Genomic DNA, 16,227 nt, shown 5'->3' with positions numbered 1-16,227 from the left:
ATCACATCCTGGGTCACAAAACAGGTCTCAACCGATACCAAAAGACTGAGATTATTCCCTGCATATTCTCACACCGCAATGCTTTGAGAATGGAACTCAATCACAAGGAAAAATTTGGAAGAAACTCAAACACTTGGAAACTAAGAAGCATCCTGCTCAGGAATGATTGGGTAAACCAGGAAATTAAAAATCAATTTAAGCAATTTATGGAGACCAACGACAAAGAAAACATATCGGTCCAAAACCTATGGGACACTGCAAAGGCGGTCCTAAGGAGAAAATACATAGCCATCCAAGCCTCACTCAAAAGAATAGAAAAATCTAAAATGCAGTTTTTATATTCACACCTCAAGAAGCTGGAACTGGAACAGGTCTAACCCACGCACAAGAAGGCAGGTGATCAAGATTAGAGCAGAGATCAATGAATTAGAAACCAGGAGCACAGTAGAGCAGATCAACAGAACTAGAAGCTGGTTCTTTGAAAGAATCAACAAGATCGACAAGCCGCTGGCCAGACTTATTCAAAAGAATAGAGAAAGGACCCAAATTAATAAAATTATGAATGAAAAGGGAGAGATCACAACCTACACCAATGAAATAGGAAGGATCATTAGAAACTTTTTATCAACAGCTTTATGCCAATAAATTAAACAACCTGGGAGAAATGGATGCCTTCCTGGAAACCTATAAACGACCAAGACTGAAACAGGAAGAAATTGGTTACTTAAACAGACCGATTAATTATGAAGAGATTGAGGCAGTGATCAAAAACCTCCCCCAAAAACATGAGTCCAAGGCCTGACGGATCCCCAGGGAATTCTACCAAACATTCAAAGAAGAAATAATACCTATTCTCCTGAAGCTGTTTCAAAATATAGAAATAGAAGGAAAACTACCAAAGTCATTCTATGAGGCCAGAATTACCTTGATCCCCCAACCAGGCAAAGACCCCATCAAAAAGGAGAATTACAGACCGATAGCCCTGATGAATTTGGACGCCAAAATTCTCAACAAGATCCTACCTAGCTAATAGGAGGCAACAGTTCATTAAAAGGATTATCCACCAAGACCAAGTGGGATTCATCCCTGGGATGCAAGCGTGGTTCAACATTCGCAAATCGATCAGTGTGATAGATCATATCAGCAAGAAAAGAGTCAAGAACCATATGAGCCTCTCAATTGATGCAGAAAAAGCATTTGACAAAATACAACATCCTTTCCTGATTAAAACCCTTCGGACTGTAGGAATAGAGGGTACATTCCTCAATTTCATAATCTATGAAAAGCCTACAGTGAATATCATTCTCAATGGGGAAAAGCTGGAAGCCTTTCCCTTAGGTCAGGAACACGACAAGGATGCCCACTCTCACTATTATTCTTCAACTTAGTACTAAAAGTCCTTGCAGCAGCAATCAGACAACAAAAAGGGATAAAAGGTCTCCAAATCGGCAAAGAAGATGTCAAACTGTCTCTCTTCGCAGATGACATGATACTCTATATGGAAAACCCAAAAGACTCCACCCCCAAACTACTAGAACTTATAGAGCAATTCAGTAATGTGGCGGGATACAAAATCAATGCTCAGAAATCAGTTGCATTTCTATACAAGAACAAGGAGACTGAAGAAAGAGAAATTAGGGAATCCATTCCATTTACAATAGCATGAAAAATCATACATTATCTCGGAATTAACTGAACCAGAGATGTAAAGGATCTATATTCTAGAAACTACAAATCGCTCTTGAAAGACATTGAAGAAGACACAAAAAGATGGAAAAATATTCCATGCTCATGGAACGGAAGAATTAACACCGTTAAAATATCTACGCTACCTAGAGCAATCTACACATTCCATGCTATCCCAATCAAAATACCAATGACATTTTTCAAAGAACTGGAACAAACAGCCCTTAAATTTGTATGGAACCAGAAAAGGCCCCGAATCGCCAAGGAATTCTTGAAAAGGAAAACAAAGCTGGGGGCATCACGTTGCCTGATTTCAAGCTGTACTACAAAGCTGTGATCACAAAGACAGCATGGTATTGGCACAAAAAAAGACACATAGACCAATGGAACTGAATAGAGAACCCAGAAATGGACCCTCGGCTCTTTGGGCAAATAATCTTTGACAAAGCAGGAAAAAACATCCAGTGGAAAAAAAGACAGTCTCTTCAATAAATGGTGCTGGGAAAAATTGGACAGCTACATGCAGAAGAATGAACCTTGACCACTCTCTCACACCATACACAAAGATAAACTCCAAATGGATAAAAGACCTCGATGTGAGACAGGAATCCATCAAAATCCTAGAGGACAGCACAGGCAGCAACCTCTACGACATCGGCCACAGCAACTTTTTTCATGACACATCTCCAAAGGCAAGAGAAACAAAAGATAAAATGAACTGTGGGACTTCATCAACACCAAAACCTTCTGCACAGCCAAGGAAACAGTCAAAAAAACTAAGAGGCAGCCCACGGAACGGGAGAAGATATTTGCAAATGACACTACAGATAAAAGACTAGTAGCCAAAATCTACAAAGAACTTCTCAAACTCAATACACGAGAAAAAAATAAACAAATCCTAAAATGGGCAGAAGATATGAACACTTTTCCAATGAAGACATACAAATGGCTAAGACACATGAAAAAATGTTCAAAATCATTAGCCATCACGGAAATTCCAATCAAAACCACACTGAGATACCACCTTGTGCCAGTTAGAATGGCAAAAACGGACAAGGAAGGAAACACCAAAGGTTGAAGAGGATGTAGAGAAAGGGGTTCCCTCCTACATTGTTGGTGGGAATGCAAGTTGGTATAGCCACTCTGGAAAACAGTGTGGAGGTCCCTTAAAAAGTTAAAAATTGAGCTACCCTATGATCCAGCCATTGCACTACTGGGTATTTACCCCAAAGATACAGACGTAGTGAAGAGAAGGGCCATATGCACCCCAATGTTCATAGCAGCATTGTCCACAATAGCTAAATTGTGGAAGGAGCCGAGATGCCCTTCAACAGATGACTGGATTAAGAAGTTGTGGTCCATATGTACAATGGAATATTACTCAGCTATCAGAAAGAACGAATTCTCAACGTTTGCTGCAACATGGACGGCACTGGAGGAGATAATGCTAAGTGAAATAAGTCAAGCAGAAAAAGACAATTATCATATGATTTCTCTCATCTATGGAACATAAGAACTAGGAAGATCGGTAGGGGAAGAAAGGGATAAAGAAAGGGGGGGTAATCAGAAGGGGCAATGAAGCATGAGAGACTATGGACTCTGAGAAACAAATGAGGGCTTCAGAGGGGAGGGGGTTGGGGGAATGGGATAGACTGGTGATGGGTAGTAAGGAGGGCACGTATTGCATGGTGCACTGGGTGTTATACGCAACTAATGAATCATCAAACTTTACATCAGAAACCAGGGATGTACTGTATGGTGACTAACATAATATAATAGAAAAGAAAAAAAAAAAGAAAAAAAGAGAAAATTCTTTATTAAAAAATAAATAAATAAATAAATAAAAGGGGGAGAAAGGAAAAAAACGTAAGCACACAAAATCAGGGAACAGGACAGGGATAACAGCCCCAGATACATAGGAAAAAGCTGGATAAAACAGATGATTTTCTATGAATGTATAAATCACCAAAACTAAACCAGAAAATGATAGCAAATCTAAAAAAGCACTAAGCTTTTTTTTTTTAAAGATTTTATTTATTAATTTGACATAGAGAGACAGCCAGCAAGAGAGGGAACACAAGCAGGGGGAGTGGGAGAGGAAGAAGCAGGCTCCTAGCGGAGAAGCCTGATGTGGGGCTTGATCCCAGAACGCTGGGATCACGCCCTGAGCCGAAGGCAGAGGTTTAAGAACTGAGCCACCCAGGCGCCCCAAAAGCACCAAGCTTAGGTAGTTTTACTGGGGAATTCCACCAAATTTAAGGAAACAGATCATTTCAAGAGTATTTAAACTGGCTAAAGCAGAGAAAGCTTTTAATAAAGCTAAGGAAAGCACTAAAACAACTTGATAAAGATTACATTAAAAACAAAATTACAAACTGGTTTCACAAAGCACAATGTAAAATGACTCAGTAAAATATTACTAGAATCTGGCTACACACTGAGTTTTCACTGATGATTCAATAATATGACCATGATTCAATAACATAAAATCTGTTACTATTATTCATATGAACAGGTCAAGGAAGAACATCTGTATAATTTCACAGATGCTAAAACAGTATTTAATAAAATTCAACAACCATTTTTGATTAAAAAAACAAAGAGCAACAACACAGCCCTTAGTAAAATAACTAGTGTGGCAGAAACACTAAAAGCATTCTCAGTGAAGGAACAAGACAACGTACCCACTGTCATTCTCACTTAGTATTTGATCTCGTCCTGGAAATACAAAGCAACCAAAAAAGAGAAACAAGAGACATAAAAAGTAAAAAACATGGAATGAAATTCTTATTATTTGTAACTGATATGATATTATACCTGAAAATCCAAGAGAACCAACTGCAAAAACTACTAGAAACAATATGATGACATAAGTTACTGCTTGAGAAATCAGTAAGTACAGGGGCACCTGGGTGGCTCAGTCGGCTAAGCATCTGCCTTGGGCTTAGGTCATGATCCCAGGATCCTAGGATCAAGCCCCATATCGCATGGGGCTCCCTGCTCGGCAGGAAGCCTGCTTCTTCCTCCCCCTCTGCCTACCACTCCCTCTACTTGTGCTCCTCTCTCTCTAATAAATAAATAAAATAAAAATTAGTAAAGTACAATAATAAAAATATGGAATATAAGAAAGGGTCCTATTTTCAACAACAAAAAAGATCAACTAGGAATAAATTTAAGAAATGTACAGGATTTTTACACAAACCTTTTAAAGACATTTCTGAGACAACTGGAGAAATGTGTATGTAGATTGGATATTACATTAAATTAGTACTAGGCAATAAATTGTTAATTTTGATAAATATAAAAAAGTTTTGATAAATATAGCAATGAGGTTATATATATTTCAAAAGTCTCTATTTGTTCCAGTTCCCAAGTTATACTCTGAAGTAGTTACGAATAAAATCATTTGTTTTAAAACATTCTAGTCCCCCACCCTACAAAGAAATGGAGGGAAGAGGGACAAATGATTCAAGATTGGCAACACATGGCAAACTGTTTAAAAAGACGTGATGGATACATCCAGGTTCATTATATTCTCTTCCCTACTTTTGTGTATTTGAAAATGTGCACAATAGGACCCAAACAAAGGCACGTACTGAGAGACTCAAAGGTACACAATAGGCTTATAAAAACACACAAAAATTGCCACCTAACAATTAGAAATGCAAATTAAAGCTACAAATCAGATGTCATTTTCATCAATCAAATAGAGAAAAGATCCAAATATTTGGTGATATTCAGTATTTGGGGGAAAGGAAGTAACTGACCTGCCGGGGAAAAAGTATCCATCAGTACTTTGGAGGACTCCTTGGCCTCACCTTTCAAAATTATAAACACACACTCCGTGGCCCAGCAATTTCACTTCTTAGGAATTTATTCTAGAGATACTAATTCAATAAGTATTTTCCGCCACCTACTATGGCCATACACTAGAGACAGAAAAGTGGAGGAAACAAGGCCCCTGCTCTCATAGGGTTCCATTATTGTAGGGGAGGAGAGAACCAATAAAGCCAATTAAGTACACGGACAATTGCAAGGTCAAGGGAGATAAGTGTGATGAAAAAAGCAAACAGAATAAGGGTGTTGGGAGTGGCAAGAAGTCTATTTTGGATGGGCCTCTCTGAGGATGTGACAGTTGGGCAGAGACCTGGGTGAAGAAGAAAACAAAGGAGAAGAATGACCAGGAGAACATTCCAAGAAATAGGGAAGGAAACCACGGAGTAACACATACATTTGGCTTTCCTGCCCTCTGCTTCTCTTTTTATTCCCTAACAGTCTTTCGTTCCTCCAAAGGATATGAGCACCTCTTGAATGTCTTTCTTTGTCCTGATACAAAAATGAAAATAAACGTATCTTTGAAATACAATACATCTTTCGAGGAAGGTGCCAGGCCAGCACTGTTTCCCCAAACACTATTGTGCCTAATAATTTCATTTCTTCAAAGGAAGAATTCCCAAACTTATCTAGGTGTAATGCCAAACCTGTTTACAAAAGTACATTCAAGCTAGAATTAGTTTCACAAAAGATATTGACCAGTTACTAGATAATTTTATAGAAAAAAAAAAATACTGTCAGTCCCTGCCCTTCTGGCAAGAATGCGAACCACTGACTTAGAGAAGACTATAGTTTAATTTCATAACCTTTTAAGCAATGAGGTTGAAATGTTGAAGTGTCTATTTGGATAAATATTTATTTATTTGGATAAATATTATTTATCCAAATATTTTCAATTTCAATTTCATGATCTTTTAGGCAATGATATTGATATTTTTAGAGGCTATTTTAATAAATATTTGACACTGAAGTGGCCAGTGTCAATTAAGGGCATTCCAGTTGACCCCAAAAGAAACGACTCTGCAACAACACCTGAGAACATTACATACTAACCTGTTCAAAACCGTGAAACACCCAGACTTCAAACTTACCATGAATGATACGTTCTGTGAACAGCCAGATTAATTACAAAGCTAGCATATGGAGAGATCTGTCCCTGTGAAATACACTATCTTAATTCTGAAATCAGCTTTACCTGGATGCATTCATTTCCTATTCAGACAACGCAAAAAAAACTAAGACTTCCAGATTCTACAGAGATTCCTAAGGAGACAACTCAGTGTAATCCAATTTCAAGCACCATTAGCCATCTGCACAAGCAACGACAGGTTTCCCTCCAACAGCTGACCATGCGGTGTACCCCTGGCCACATCACACCACTGAACCTTCCCCCAAAGGTCCAGCAGAGAATGCCACTTCTGACAACTAGTTAACCGAGAAAAAATTACCAAAGTGAGAAATCAGGAAAAGGTAAGCTTCCGCACACGCCAGCCCAGCAAGAGGGGCGCTCAGTTTTGAGTTCTATGCAGATCTGAGGCCAAGAATCCCAATGCTCTCTGGCTCTGGAGCCTGCCCTTCCACGTCCCACCTCTTACGTGAGAAGCGTCCAGGAGCCTCACAAGGGACGCCCCCCCACGCCCTCCTCTACTCTCCAACGTGGGGTCGTGATTGCCCACTGCTCCCAGCCCCTGGGAAAGACGCTGGTCCAGCCGGTCGAGGACGGGGTACCACTGGCTCACCTGGGGAGGGTAAGGGCACGGGGCTCGGCTCCGCGGAGGGCCAGAAAAGGGCACCAGGGGAGGGAAGGGGACAGTCGGGGGCCCTCCGGCAAGCAGCTATCTGGGGAAAGGATGCCCGCGGGCCGCACTGGCGGGCCAGGCGAGGGAAAGAGGACACGTGAGAATGCAGGGTAGACGTGGGGCGCTCCTGCAGGCAAGAAACGTACGGAGGGGCGGGGGGCTTAAGAGCTGCCTGCGGGCCAGGTAGGGGGCCCCGCCCCTGCGCCCTGCCTCCCCTGCCCAGCGCCCGCTTCATGCCCGCGTCCGCGGCGCAGCGCGGCTCTGCCGGCCCCTTGCCCGCCACCGCAGGTTCTGCTTCAGGCGGCAGTCGGCGTCCAGCGCTGCGGCGGCTGAGCCGGACGAGGACGAGCCCGAGGCGGTGCAGCGCTCATGCTCCAAGGCGACGGGCTCCGTCCGCTTCCTCATCCCGCGGCCGACAGGGCCAGCCGCCGACGGCGTCCGCTGACCTCGCCCGCCCGCCTGCGCTGCAGTCGCCGAGACTCGCAGGAGCAGCTGCCGCCCGGAGCCCGCAGCCCCTCACATCCCAGCCCCAGGCCGCGCCGCCCGGCTCTACGGACCCGCGCCTGGGATCAGGTCGGCCGCGCCTGCCAATCAGCGCCGGGCTCCCACCGGCCCCGCCCCCTCCATGGTTCCGCCGGGAGCGCGCCCAGCGTCCCCGGCGCCGACCTGCCCCCATTTTGGAGTAGGGCGGGCGAAGCCTTGCGGGGAGTCACAGTCGCTTTCGGGCGAGCGACCGGTGGTGCCCTTGAGAGGTCTGAGCTCGGTCGCCGCGGGTGAGAGGGCCGCCTTTGCCTGGGTGCTCAGCGCCAGGAACCAACGCAGCCGGTCCTGCCCCAAATCAGTGGCCGAACGTGGGAGGACGCCGGCCGGAAAGCACCCAGCGAGCCCGAGCCGCAGAGGAAAGCGGGCTCCCACCTCTCCCGCCCCAGATTGTGATTTTTCCCTAATGCTGGGAAGCCAGTAGGAATGAACCCCTCGGAAAGGTTTCTGTGATGGCTTATGAAAACAAAGAGCAAACGGTAACAAATCACCATTCTCATGACTCATAACTATTTTCCACAAGATTTTAATTTAAAAAATACGCTCTCAGGTACTTTTTTTTTTTTAACACAAGCATATAGATAATTTAATTTTAAAATATTGGGCTGAATTTATGAAAACTGAACTCATTAAACAACTTACTTCTTAAAATCTGTATATGACTTTAGAGTTGTGTAAAGCAGTTAGTAGTCGCTGGTGGAGGTGCGCCTGGCTGGTGGAGCACAGGACTCTTGATCTGGCTTTGTAGGTGCCAGTCCTAGGTCGGGTGTGCAGATCACTGAAGAATCTTTAAAAAAAATAAAAAAGGAAAAAATCTGTTTCAAAGATAAATTTACACTTGTGGAACCCAAGATAAGAACTAATTCAACTCATCTTACAAAGAAAAGAGTTGTTTCACAAATTTAGTGTTACAGCTTTGGCATTCTTTAATATTTCTTGGAAAGGATCTACAACCGAGAGATTGGCTTACTTATCACAAAGTGAACTTTCAACATTCAAAATTTCAACATTTCTGTAAGTTGAAAACTATTGGCAATTGATAAATTTAAGATCAATTAGAAATGCCTTTAGAAATTTCATAGCTCCTTCTATTAGCTTTGTAATGATAGTTCTAAATTGCAAAAGAATTTCATTGACAGTGTTATAAAAAATATCACAACTGGCATTCATATTTGTGTGGATAGCTTCAAATACAATTTTAGAATTTAAATGGTGAATTCTTTAAACTGTTATGCACATACTGGAGATTAGGAATCCAGAAACCGAAGTTAAAAAAAAAAAAAAAACTGAACCTATCACTCACAAAATCCTCTTTAATTGAAAAAAAAAAAAAAAAGCAAGGAAGGGAGGGCTGTTGAGAAGAGAGAAATGTGAGGGTTATTGAGTCTGGCTGGCATTGGGCCTTACCCGTACAGTCCTCAACTCTTGGTCCTGTAGGGGCCAAGGGCCAGGCTGCTCCAAGGTGGGCCACTTTGGCTTGAAGATTATTTTGACCTAAAGGCAATCAAGACCCTATGGACTTCCTCCCTATGAAAGAAACTTTTTGCCCCTTCCTTGACTAATAGAAGAATCTAAATTGGGGTCTTTCCCCAATTTAATAATGGTTATTACCAGAAATAAGTCTTATCCAAGTGACCCATCTATATGGCAAGGCAAGCATCTAATTACCAAACATTCGCTCTTCTTGCCCTGTGACTTGCATTCTTTCCCTTCAAAGTCCCAGACCCCCACCTGATTCTCCTTAGTTCAGGATGGATACACACACACACCTTATTTTGCCTATCTTTGGAATTTCCATGTCAGTGTGGATTCCCTGTATGTAGGAAACTAAATTTGATTTTCTCCCGTTAATCTGTCTCATATCAATTTGATTCTTAGTACAGCTTGACGGACCTAGAAGGGGACAGGAAATTCTTGCTCCTGATATTCCACATTGACTTTCTGTATGGTCTTTAAATACTATGCTACACTGGTGACACCCACATTTGTATCTCTAGTCCATACCCTTTCCTTGAACCCCAGGCTCCTCTATCTAATGGTCTACTCATCCACTCTAATATCCTGTAGGCACCTAAAGTTCCTATGTTCAAAACTGAGCTCCCAACTCTTTTCCCTCCCCCAACTCCACGTGTAACCTTCCTCACCTCAGGAACGGCAACCTTGTATTGACATTTCCGTAGGTCAAAACCCTGGGATCATCCTTAAATCCTCTCTTCTTAGGTCTGTATTAGCACTCCTTTCAAAATCTATCCAGGACACAACCACTTCTCACCACCGCCTCCAGCCACACCCTGGCCCAAGCTGCCATCTTCTCTCACCTGGATTATTTTAATAGCATAAGTGGTCTCCTGCCTCCACCATTGTCAACTTTTGTCTACTTAACTCAGCCGTCGGAAAGTTCTTTTTAAAGACGTAGCTCCAATCCTGTCACTTGTTTGCTCAAAACACCTGTATGGTTTCCCATCTCACTGAAAATAAAACAGAAAACTTGTGAGAGGGCCTACAAGGGTCCTACCTGACATGGCCTCCAGCCCTCACTCTGATATCAGCCACAGGGTCTCCCTCCCTTACTCTGCTCCAGTGTCACTGCCTCCTTGCTGATGCGGGGACCCCAAGGAGAGGTGTGGGTGGCACGTGTGTGAGCCACCCATTCCCCTCCTTGGGGCCTTTGTACTTACATTCCTGCTGCCCGTAATTCTCTACCCAACCTATGGCCCCGTTTCCACATGCCTTACTCGCTCCACACTGCAGGTCTGTGCCTTCTCTGAACACCAACAAAACCCTCAGGTCCTCTCATCATCACTCTATTTACCTGCCTTGGCTTATTCTCCTTAGCACTTTTCACTAATATATTTATCATCAGTATATCTGTATCCCACGCTGGAACGTAGACTTGAGAACAAGTACTTTGTTCACTACTTTATTTTCAGTGTCTAGAACAATATGCAGCATAGAGTGAGCACTTCATGAATATTTGCTTAAAGAGTAATCAATCACCACAGCCCCTTAGAAGTGTGTACTGTTGGCCCCATTGTACAGGTAAGGAAAAGAAGCTCAGGCCGAGATTCTGAAATTAAAAAGGTATATGAGGAAGGTTGTGGATACTGGTGATTTTTGGAATACAGTTCTGTAGCACAGTCCACTATAGATCTGTGTATTTAATAAAACTTAGCTAAATTATCCCTGACTGTAGAGCTGAAAAGGAAATGTCACTCAATTCAGATTACACAGCTATTGTATCTTTATTTGCAAAAGAGGAACATAGTTTCTGGGGTTAGCTAGAATGCAGTCATATTTTCTTTTTAGAAATGTTGCTTTTTAAAAGGTAACCAAGTAAAACAAACTGTTTCTATAGCAGTAATTTCCACCTTTGATTCTATATGGTTATGAAAATTTCCATAATCATATAGGTAAATTATGGCTGTGTGAATTCGTGTGAATCTGGGTATTTTCCCCCCTTTGTAGACTTCACCATTAGAGCTATTTTCCAAATGTTTTAAAATGACTCTTCTAAAATCAAAGGAGCTTCTGTGGGGTTGAAAGCTTACATACAAAGTCTGCCACTTTAGAAGCTGAGTAACCTTGGATAAGTTGTCTGTTCAGTGGTTGGGGTGCCTGACTGGCTTAGTGGTCAGAACCTGCAACTCTTGATCTTAGGGTCCTGAGTTCAAGCCCCATTTTGGGCATGGAGCCTACTTGTGACCTCGGGGCAGTTACTCAGACTCTCTGTGCTGTCCGTTTCTTCTGCAAAAATGGGAAAGAGTATAATAATAGTACACAACTCTTCCTGTAGCGAGGGCCCTAGGAGTGGTATATATATATGTCAGCTTCTCTGGACAATGCCTGACATACAAGTAGCAGCGACGTCAGTCTTTGCTATTAATTTTCTGTCTACCACTGCCGCTGCTATTGAAGTGGGAGACCAGCGAGGTTCTTGTCTCACCTAGTCGAAGACTGAATCTCTCAGACAAAGGAGAGTAAACCGATAGAGGTTCAGTAAGTGATGAAACAGAAGAAGCTCTCGGGAGGGGGAGGGGTCCTGACAGGTTTACCCTTGTGGGCTTTTAGGGTTGGTCTTTTATAGAAAGCTAACCAGGGAACTTAAATCTTTTTTACTTCTCTGTTGATAGCACCCTTGAGTAAGGACTAGTGATAACATCGTCAGTGGCTTGCTTCCTTTTTAGCGTCCTGTAATTCTTTGTTGGTCACACGTAGCTGTCATAATAAGACCCCAGCTCCCACACCTGGGACAGGATGGTCTGGTTTGTTCCCTTAGCTCTGGTTTCCTTATATCTCTGAATTTTTGAGATTTGTATGAGCTTGATCCCGTAGCCCCCTACCTCTCTCTCCCTACCTAGCCCTGCCTGTCCCTTACTCACTACTGCTTATTACCATTATTCTTATTTTTCTCTTACTACCTCAAAAGGGTGCTAAGCACGTGGCCTATGTTATCCGTTGTTCTTATAAGAACACTTTGAGATTTAAACCATTTCTTCCAGCCATGTATCCAGAGGCTTGGGGAGATTAAGTATCTTGGCCATAGCCAGTGGGAAGTGAAACTAGGATTTAAACCATGGCAGTCTGGTTTCAAACTTGCACTTTAAATTCCATCCTTGACTACTTTCCCTAACACAGGGCAGCCATTGCGTGGATACCGGGCATGTTCTGCTGGGCACGAAATGTGAGTATTAGAATGCAGTGTGAGGACACTAGAGAGGTGTACACAGGAGCATAAGGAGAAATGCTGGTAGGAGCTGGGGTAGAGGAGGGGGCGTTGGGGCCACGCCTGGAAGGATGAGGTCCCCACTCTGAGAAGGAAGATAGGCAATGCAGCTGAAGGATACAGCAGTGCAGAGACTCATGGGTCACATAGGAAGGGGGGACTGATGTGTGTGCAGAGGCTACAAAGGTGGGTTCTAGGCCTAGGAGAGTTGTGTATTCATGTATAAGGCATTTGGAAGTTGGTAAAGGATTTTAGACAGGGAAGTGACAGGACAGTTTTTTACGTTTTGAGGGTGGTGATGGCAGCACTACATGGAATAGATTGGAGATAAGAAAGAACAGTGGCAGGGGTGCTTATGATCGCTCTTTGACAGACCTACTGTGAGAGCTGCGTATGGTCCAAACTGTGTCTGGTCGCTGGGCCCAGAAATCAGTGTCTGGGTTTCAGAGATGAGGCAAACAGGACTTGTAACTGTTAGAACAGGGGTGGAGATGGGATGGGTAATGAATGAAGGAGGAATCACAGAGGATCTTGAGGGGATTCTCTCTCAGATACAGCATCAGAGATCAGGAGGAAGAGTGTTTGGGGAAAGGTGAGTTTTGTTTTGAACATTAGAGAGTGCCTGGTCGAACAGTTAGGTCATTTTGCAAATGAGACTGAGCCAAAAGAAATTATAGATCAAGTTCAGGGACTTGTCTGAACTTACAGCATATTGGAGCAAAGCCTCACCTTGAACACAGATTTCCTAGATTTCCTGTCTGTTGTTCTTTCAGAACAGTTACTTCATTTAAAAAGTTAGGAGACAGTGGTGGGACGGGCAGCAGAGATGCCAGAATGCCAAGGCACGCAGGCTCTAAAATACGACCCCATGCTGCACTCAGACAACCAGGCACTTTGGAGGTTATGTAACACATGAGGAGACAAGCCCAAAGAGACACAGACTCGTCCAGCAGGAGCTGGCCGCCCCGGCCTTACGACTGGCTCTTCAGACCTTCAGTCCATGCAGCTCTCTGTTTCACTCAAATCTTAAGTTACCACTTTTGGGGGGTTCAGAGGCAAACTTAAAAGTTATAAAATCACTCCTTTTTCTAGGTTTTAGTTTGGCAGAGCACCTTTCGCAGCTTTTTGCCGCACAGGCACCTTCCACTAACAAACCCGTCTGCTCAGGTGACTCAGCGGCCTGGAAGACTCGGCCTGAGGAGGTTGGCCAGTCTCTGACACAGCCAAGCGGGGACAGGCCAATCTATCTGATTGATGTGAGGGCTGATAGGCCCATGACCCACAGGACCTTTCAAGAATCACTGTTCCCAGGAAGATGATAGTCACTGGGTCTAGAGGAGGGACTCTGCCTTGTTCATTCCACGCCCTCAAGGTTAGGTGCTGTATTCAGCAAACTGAAATAATTGTCCACTTTCTATATGCAGAACTGCTAATAGTTTAAGTGAGGTTTTAGAAAAATTATCTTGGGCTCCCAGCCTGAGGTGGGAACACAAAACACTACAATTTTTACTATAGATAAATCTAAATCTGAAAGCATGTGTGTATTTTCTTTTTTTAATTTTTTTAAAAGATTTTATTCATTTGATAGAGAACACGAGCAGAGGGTAGGGGCAGAGGGAGAGGGAGAGAGAGAAGCAGACTCCCACTGAATTGGGAGCCCAACATGGGGCTTGATCCCAGGACCCTAATATCATGACCTGAGCCAAAGGCAGACACTTAACCAACTGAGACACCCAGGGGCCCCAGCATATGTGTGTGTGTGTGTGTGTGTGTGTTTATTTTTAGGATTTTATTCATTTGAGAAAGAAAACACAAGTAGGGAGGAGGGGCAGAGGGTGAGGGAGAAACAGACTCCCCACTGAGCAGGGAGCCCAGTGTGGGACTCAATCCTGGGACTCCGGGATTGACCTGAGCTGAAGGCAGACACTTCACCGCCTGAGCCACCCAGGTGCCCCCATGTGTGTATTTTTATAAAAATTATTTCACACATGTCTTTTGTATACCTGCAGATCTATGAATCATACAGGAGTTTCAGCTATTCCTTAAAATAGTATTTGCTGATAATAGGAATATTTAACTGAATTCTAATAAATCAGACTTTTCCATGATCTCTGTTTAACTACTTGATGAAAGGGAAGATAGAAGACATGCTTACGTTTTTCATTGGGAATTACGTATTTTCTTATGTTTGAAGAGGGTTAAGTTCTTGATTTTGTAGTTATACCAATAGCGCCAAAATGTTTTTGCTACATGTATGTTGGCCCTAAAAGTAGTTGGGTCACTTATCTTTGGATTGCTGACAGACCTACTGTGTAATATCTATGAACTTCAGAATTTTAATATTTTTATCCTTCGAAAGGAAATTTTTTTAAAAATTTGCCCCAAGGTGGATAGTAGAGAAACACCTTTGGTCCTTCTGTTGTTGCAAACCAAAGTGTTCATTTTTTGTAGTGACTTTTTTTAAGATTTTATTTATTTATTTGAGAGAGAGAGCATACACAGAAGCAGGGGAGGGGCAGGGGGAGAGGGGGAAACTGACACCCCGCTGAGCAAGAAGCCCGATGGGGGACTTGATCCCAGGACTAGGTATCACTACTACCCTTGTAGTAATTTTTTAAGATCTGTTTTCGTTAAAGTTATTTACATACTTTTGTCATGCTTTATTGCTTCTAAAGGAGTGGTGGGTTTTTTTGGTTAATTTTATTGAGATATAATTTATATACAACAAAATACAAATTTAGCAGATTTTTTTAGTTTTTTATGAATTTATACATCCTTATAACTAGCGCCGCAGTCAAGGATTCTGTCACCCCAAGGGTTCCCTTTTCCCCTTTTGTAGCTACCTACTCTCTGTAGCCGTAGGCAATCCCTGATGTACTCTCCACGACTACAGATTATAGTTGTCTTTTTTTGCGGGGAGGTGTCTGGATTCAGGGTGCCAGGAGTTGCATACTTTTTCTGGGAAGGGCCAGTAGGGATCGTACAGTATGTACTCCTTTGTATCGGACTTCTTTTGCTGAGTACAGTGTATTTGAGAATATCCTTCATCAGTATGTTGATTGCTTACGTTGTCAGTAATTCATTCCTTTTATTGCTTGTTTCCTCTATTTTTTATTGTGGTAAAATATAACATAAAAGCTGCCAGTCTAGCCAATTTTAAGTGTGCACTTCAGTGCCCTCAATTACATTCACATCATTGTGCGGCCATCACTCCTCTGTCCAAAACTTTTTCATCAACTGAAACAGAAACTCTGTAACCATTAAGCAATAGCTCCCCATTTCCCTCTTCCCCCCGCCCCTGGTAACATCTAATCTACTTTCTGTCTTCACGAATTTGCCTATTTTAGATATTTCGGGTAAGTGGAATCACACAATAGTTATCCTTTTGTGTCTGGCTTATTTCACTTAGAATAATGTTTCCAAAGGTCATCCATGTTGACGCATGCAGGACTACATTCCTTTTTATGCCCCAATAATATTCCATTGAACGGATATGCCATATTTGGTTTATTAGTTCATCAGTTGATGGATGTTTGGGTGTTTTTACTTCGGGGTTGCCATAAAGAATGCTGCTCTGAACATTTATACACAGTTTTTGAATGAACATATGTTTTCAAGTCTTTTGAGTATACCTACAAGTGGGAT

At 42.7% G+C, this 16,227-nt stretch overlaps 1 long non-coding RNA gene across 20 annotated transcripts in view; it reads right to left on the bottom strand.

Annotated features, from left to right (window-relative positions):
- LOC125282077 (uncharacterized) overlaps window positions 1-16,227 on the bottom strand; it is a 102,825-nt gene that overhangs the window by 42,567 nt on the left and 44,031 nt on the right. For 19 of the 20 annotated variants that reach the window (XR_008957431.1, XR_008957434.1, XR_008957436.1 and 16 more), the window contains one exon: window positions 8,502-8,646. This is a non-coding gene — a long non-coding RNA (uncharacterized LOC125282077). Of the gene's footprint in view, window positions 1-8,501; window positions 8,647-10,177; window positions 10,328-16,227 lie in introns of all 20 variants that reach the window. The other variant, XR_008957447.1, reaches the window with a different exon arrangement.

The sequence above is a fragment of the Ursus arctos genome, unplaced genomic scaffold (assembly GCF_023065955.2).
Source record: "Ursus arctos isolate Adak ecotype North America unplaced genomic scaffold, UrsArc2.0 scaffold_48, whole genome shotgun sequence".
In the NCBI taxonomy this organism is placed as follows: Eukaryota; Metazoa; Chordata; class Mammalia; order Carnivora; family Ursidae; genus Ursus; species Ursus arctos.
Note: the sequence above shows the minus strand (reverse complement) of the source record. Positions and strands in the feature narration are given on the sequence as shown.